The sequence below is a fragment of the Dysidea avara genome, chromosome 10 (assembly GCF_963678975.1).
Source record: "Dysidea avara chromosome 10, odDysAvar1.4, whole genome shotgun sequence".
NCBI lineage: Eukaryota > Metazoa > Porifera > Demospongiae > Dictyoceratida > Dysideidae > Dysidea > Dysidea avara.
In genome coordinates, this window is record NC_089281.1 from 15,131,482 (window position 1) to 15,138,140 (window position 6,659).

A 6,659-nucleotide genomic window follows, 5' to 3' on the forward strand; every position below is an offset into this window, starting at 1 on the left:
AGTTTGATTTTATAAACTGAAATTTATAGGGAAATGCCACATTCCAGTCAGGAGATATGACATGAATTATGACAACGTACTATAAAATTAATATCATGTAAGTTTCAATAAGGAAGCATTTTTTGCACAGGCTTATAAAAAGTAGTCTGCATGGCGCTATGTCAGACTGACAACATTCAACAATATTAGTAGATGATCCAGATAATTGTGAGGTATATACATGGGCTGCTATAGCTAGCTAGTTTTATGTGAGTATTTTTAAATTTCTAAAGTGGATAGTTTTTACTTAGCTTGGGTTAGCTACATATCAATTTTCTGATGGTAGTGTTACCAGTATAAACCTCAGCATAACTGAATTTCCTTGTAGTACTGTTGCATAACTTCTCCATTTCAGTAGCTACTTGCCTGTTGGTATACACCTTTGACTATGCACTGTATATTAATTGCTTAACTAATCAATTTTCTCACCACAAAGTATATAGGTCGCTGAGGAAGCAATTATAATTTCAAGACAGTCTATATAGGGTACTATGTAGATGGCTGCCTAATATAATTGTGCTATCAAATAATTTTGCTTTATGGAAAATGTGTATTAAAGCTACATAGCTATAAATAGCCAATTTCATAATATTTCAGAGATTGACATTCAATTATGTTCTATCTACTGAGCACATAAGAAGCCCTTTTTTAAAAATAAAAACTAGCCATTATAATTACAACTGCATTTATATAAAAACATTGTCAGTATCACTTTCAGCTGTAGTATATAGCATCCACGCCTTTGTCTTCCACTACCCTGAGATGCAGTTCTTCCTCTGGACTGTTGATCCTCTAACCTAGCTAATCCACTTGATTTTGTTGAACCACCTATACTTGCGTCTGATTGGCTACCTCTGCAATATCTATAATATTATGCATGCTTTTTTATACTACCAAGTCTATATCTGTATTCAGTCTAGCATAAAATTTAGAGTTAGCTGACCACAGAGCTTGTTTGTGTAGTTTTGGTTGTAGTTAGTAGTAACGTCTCTGTGTAGTAGTACTACTACCACCAGAACTGGCAGAAAAGATGATGCTGAGCCAGAAAATATAGTGGCACTAGTTCAAATTTGAAAAACCTAGTTTAGTCCTTAATTTACTAGTATTGATCTTGATCTAGTGCCTGTTGACTTTGCCCTGATCTAGTTTCAGTGGACTTAGTCTCAGTACCATTTGATCTGGAGACTGTTCAGTTATTTCTGGTATCAGTGTCATCATCCTTTCACTATGGCTACTGCACTGTCTAAGCTTGTATCAATGGAGTGATTCAGTTACATTAGCTTTTGGTCTTGTTGTTATATTACTTGCATGATGATATAATAGAGATACAGCATTCATCAAGTTTCCTTTTATGTTATGACTGCAACCCTAGCATGTTGATTTGGTACGCCAACTGGTAACTGTTAGCTCAGTGTTTACTGTGGTATCATTTTCATCATCAGTGATGGCAGCATCTGCATCATCATGATTTTCAGTATCAGTGCTATCGTCTTTATAATTGTTACCATACTGTTTGTCACTTTAGTATTTATATTAGCCAGGTATCTATAGTTGAACCACTTTCTGTAGATCTATAACCATTTCCTGTAGATTTAGAAGTGCATGCCAGTATCACGTTAGTTGATTGCATTCAGAAAAATCTACTGCCTGATTTTGTATAATAATTAGCTGCTCGAGGTTAGGAATTAAGTCATCATCTGGCTCTTTATATCCTCATCATTCTTTTAATTTTAGCACTACACAACTTTCATCAAAGCAGTCTTCACCAATTTGAACACCATCACAGTCTATTGGTAGATTACATAATGAAGTGACATCTTCCTTACCCAAAATGAAGTGAGGATTACAGCCAGCACAATAATCTACAACACGTTTGGCATCAGGATGAGCATGGCAGACACTGGAGTTGCAAGGGTCTTGCTCACAAGTATGTGGTACTGTACATCCAGGACAAGTAGCAGCTGGCTCCTTACAGCAGCACACTCCAAATAGTCTGTGGGACTGACAGTAGGAGTTCTCACTGGTACATGGATTGTCCTTGCTGCAGTATATTCCATAACCCTGGGCATCACAAGCAACAGTTCCACCAGTGCACAGGTTTTAGAATAGATTAGCTTCTGTCACACAAATGTGTAACAAGGTAAACAGGAGAACTGCAGCAAATGTCATTGCTGCTAGCTTCTCAAGTTCAATCACCACCAACTAGTCTTTGGATCAGGAGCAAACATAAAGAGGTAGTATACCCTGTATTGCACAGTATAGATCCTATATACACCCTCCAGAGAGCAAGCAAACTTATCACACCCTGTGTATAAGACTACAAATGCATTAGTAATGAATATGATTATTGTACACTAACCCACCAACTACACACATAATAGTAGTAGCTATATGCTAGGTTTTGGTCAGTGAGATGGCTAAATGTGTAGTATGGTATAACTATTATGGGATCAACAGCTGTGAATTTTCATGAGTACCATGCAAGGCTAAGGCTTTCAACTGTCATGGTGCTAACTATGCTATAAGTTCCAGTTACCAGGGCCTATTGATATTGTGCGGCACAAACGTAAAAATCATGCACTTCTTCATAAAACCATGAAACTTTCCACATAATCAGCTAGTAATATTTATGACATCATTTTTTGATATAGTGCCATTGCAGATTTGACCTTTGGTGACCTTTATGGCCATTTTTCCCTAGAAATTTGATCATTTCTGTCCATAACTCCCTGAGGCATCAATTAACTTGTAAAACATGGCACCAAAATAAAGATCTTGTTAAACGAAACAACTTAGTTTTTATTTGAAGTTAGTATAGGTGATTTCATCCCAAAGTCATAATCAATTATATTTTGAATTTTGAGATAATTTACCTCCCCATGGGTAATTTACACCCCAAGGGCAGTGAGTAAACTCAGAGAATTTTGCAGCTAATAAAAGTGATCGTAACTTCAAAATGGAATTACCTAACAATTTCAAATAAAAATCAGTTCAACAAGACCTTTACTTTGGTGCCATGTTTTAACACATCAAGTAGCTAATGCTTCAGGGAGATTAAAGACAGAAATGATCAAATTTCTGGGCAAAAATGGCCATAAAGGTCACCAAAGGTCAAATCTGCGATGGCACTATATCAAAAAAATACATGTCATGAGGAATGCTATCTATGTGGAAAGTTTCATGCTTTTATGGAAAAGTGCACAATTTGGCTAATTTGGGGGGCTACGCCGTTAAACGGCCCGAAGGCAAGTGCGTTTATACAGGCAGAGTACTCGTGGCCGTTGTATAACTATATAATATATATCATATATTAATACTACCCTGGATTGGCTATGCCACTGTACAATGCTTACTATATAGCTCTTATAGTAAACAACGCACATTTGAAATGCTCTTAAAATATTATGCCATCACACACAGAGACTTCCTATGATAAGTGTCTAACCAAGGGTTGACTCTTCAGCGTTTTGATGTATACCTAAAAATATTATGAATATAACAAAATATAAGGATTACCACCCCCACAGCTGGTACATTCCTTTTATAATTATGAATGGTTGTCATACACTGTGTAAATTTTATCCACACTGCATGTCCAAGCATTCATATTCAAGACTGCCTGCATACTTACTCTGTGTGTTGCAAACCTGCATGTTACTGACATTCAACAGCATCAGCAACAAAAACAGATGATGAATTACTGTTAAAAGGAGAATAGTCAACTATTTCCATATAATAAGGCCAAGTATCAATGAATTTTACTTTGGCCAACATTCAAACATAGTATATTTAGTATAATATTATATAGCCAGTATATAATTACATCATGAAATTTGATAATTTCATGGGTATTTCATTATGAGGGGAAAAGATACATTGATTTCAAAGATATTGTTAAGTAGTAACTCACTCAAATTGTTACTGAAAATGATGACTGTATTATTAGAACCACTGACTACTCTATTAGAGTATCTTGATAATAGTTACCTGACTACAGTGGGGAAGGCTGTGGATAGAATGCCTGTGCCCACCTCCACCAGGGCAGGACGTTTGCCTCATGTTGAATATGCATTGACACACCGCAATTCACTGATTTTACCTATAATGTATTCTATAAGTTTAGATGCATACACGTTCATAACTTCATATACTGTTATTAACCAGGATACCAACATATATTGTTGACTTGACAAAAAATGTGTACTATAAAGCTTGATTTGGAAGTATATATAGCCATAGTGTGAGCAGATACCATAGTATCCTTTCTGCTTCATTGAGCAGTTAAGCTGATGTGCATAGCTGCATGCAAAATCTGTTATTCTACATGCGTAGGTACATCATACATGTATGGGATTGTTACAAGCTATAAACAAATAGTTGCACAGAAAGTTATCCTAGCTATGTTGTGTTACTGTGGTATCTGCATATATTTTGAAGAAACAAAGTCCTACACAAAGTAACTGCATAAAATGATGTGTGTCACTACAGCCTTATAGTTAACCAGTACTGTATAGTCTCCAGTTCCTGTTAGGTTAGGTAATCTAAAGGCTGCAGCACATGTTGCTGTCAGACCTTTAGTGCTGGCCACTGTAAAGCGCTATAACAATAAAAAATGATAACCCAGTTCCTCCTGCAAAGTTAGTTACTGTTGTCACCCTTGGATTGGGCAGGAATTTAACTTTGGTCTTTCATTCAACTATTGTATACGTATACAGCATGTCTCAACAATGGTAAACTACTGCTTTATAAGAGAATGCACTATCGAGTCTACTGCACAAAACATAGCTCTTGTATTTCTGCGAAATAAAATCATCACTACCATGAATACTGCTCCTTAACAGGAAAGATTATAACAATGATATCAATGCAATGCAGTATAACTAATACATAACTACTGACACTTTCTTTAGCCTTTTCTAGATAGTATAATGCACAGAACACTTCGTTTAAAGCAAGCTATATATATATACAAGCATGGCAAAATTTCAAGTAAATATATTCAAACTCCCATCAGGTGTACATGTATATACACATACAATGTGAGTTTCTAAAACAGACACTGCATGCGAATGCTCCTGTTCCATATTATAGACCTAATGTCACAGCCACAGAATCAAACTACTTACTAATGTGAGCCCTTACTGACTATTTGAACAAGTATATGCAATTGAGAGTACTAACCTTTATTGTCTATGGCCTATGAATCAGCAGCAAGGGTGAAGTGATCATGCATGCCATGGATATCTTTTTAATATAATTTGCATATGAATGCCACGCCATGAGAGGAAGTTTGTTTGGGATTACATTCCACTGTATAATCACAAGTACAACACATGATGTGGTGGTGGTAGACAAACCTTCTTATAAATTTACTGAGCTTAAGAAGCTTAATGTCTTGCAGTTGTGGCTAATACTTTTAGGGCTATCCTTTAATATTGAGGGGGTAATTGATTCCCTATATATAAAAGGACTTGTTTTACCACAGTAGTTGTAGCTATAATTTTGTAAACAAACAAAAACAAAAAACAAAAAACAATAGATAAATCAGGTCAAGGTCATTTTGTAGCAACAATGACATTACCATGAACAACTGAAATATACAGGGACAAGTCAATGTTTCCATTATATGATGGGTCCCCTCGATATGGACAAAGCTCCACTCTGGAAAATCCTGTCTCCTTTAATGCCTGGCACACAGTATCACACGTCCACACGCAAACATCATAGTTGAAGTTCTGATCAATGTAACAAAACCTTCGGGGATTGTGGGTGTCTCCTTGCCAAGGGTCAACATGAAAGATCTTTGCATCAAAATCTTCAAACTTCTTTACTAATTGGTCATCACTACTCAAAGTGCACATGATGCTGTAACACGTCCCTCCAGGCCTCAGGTTAAGGAAGATACATTGACACATCCCCAACAACTCAGTGTAGTCCTGCGCAAAGCAGAAGAGGTGCATGCTGACACAATGGTCAGCAAGGGAGGCAGCAAGCAACTCCGGCTGCTTTGCGTCATGAAGCACATACTCGGTTTGATGCCAGCCTCTAGGTCTGCCTTCCTGGACAATTCTAGCTGCTTCTTAATTACATCCACCGCAATAACTTTCTTTGCACCAGATTGGGTTATGAACCTCCTGGCTTTGTGTCCCTGGCCACTGGGCATATCCAGCACAATTTGGTCTTTCAAGTCAGGCAATAAAGAGTATAGGGTGAAGTAACGTGTCAGCATAGATGGGTGGTCAGGATCATTCACAGTAACCACGTACTGCTTCAGCTTGGCTTCATCCTCGTAATCATTCAACATGGCTCTTTAATCGGGCGAGGTTCGAACTCTAAAGCGGAAGTCACATGCCGTCTAATTAGTTCAGCCAGTAGTAATATCATTCTTTCCATATTCGTGTTGTCATTTTAGTCGGTTCACATAACTTTCCGCATCAATCAAGTATGTTTAGTATCATAAAAAAAAAAATCTGTGGGTTGGAGTATGTGGATTATCTCTGTTGTTTTAGTGGAGTTTACAACGCTAGAAAATTCTATATATTTCGTGCAGTAAAAACGCGGATGAGGGCAGTATACAGTGTGAAAGTTGTTTTAAGTGGGAGCATCGTGAATGTGCTGGA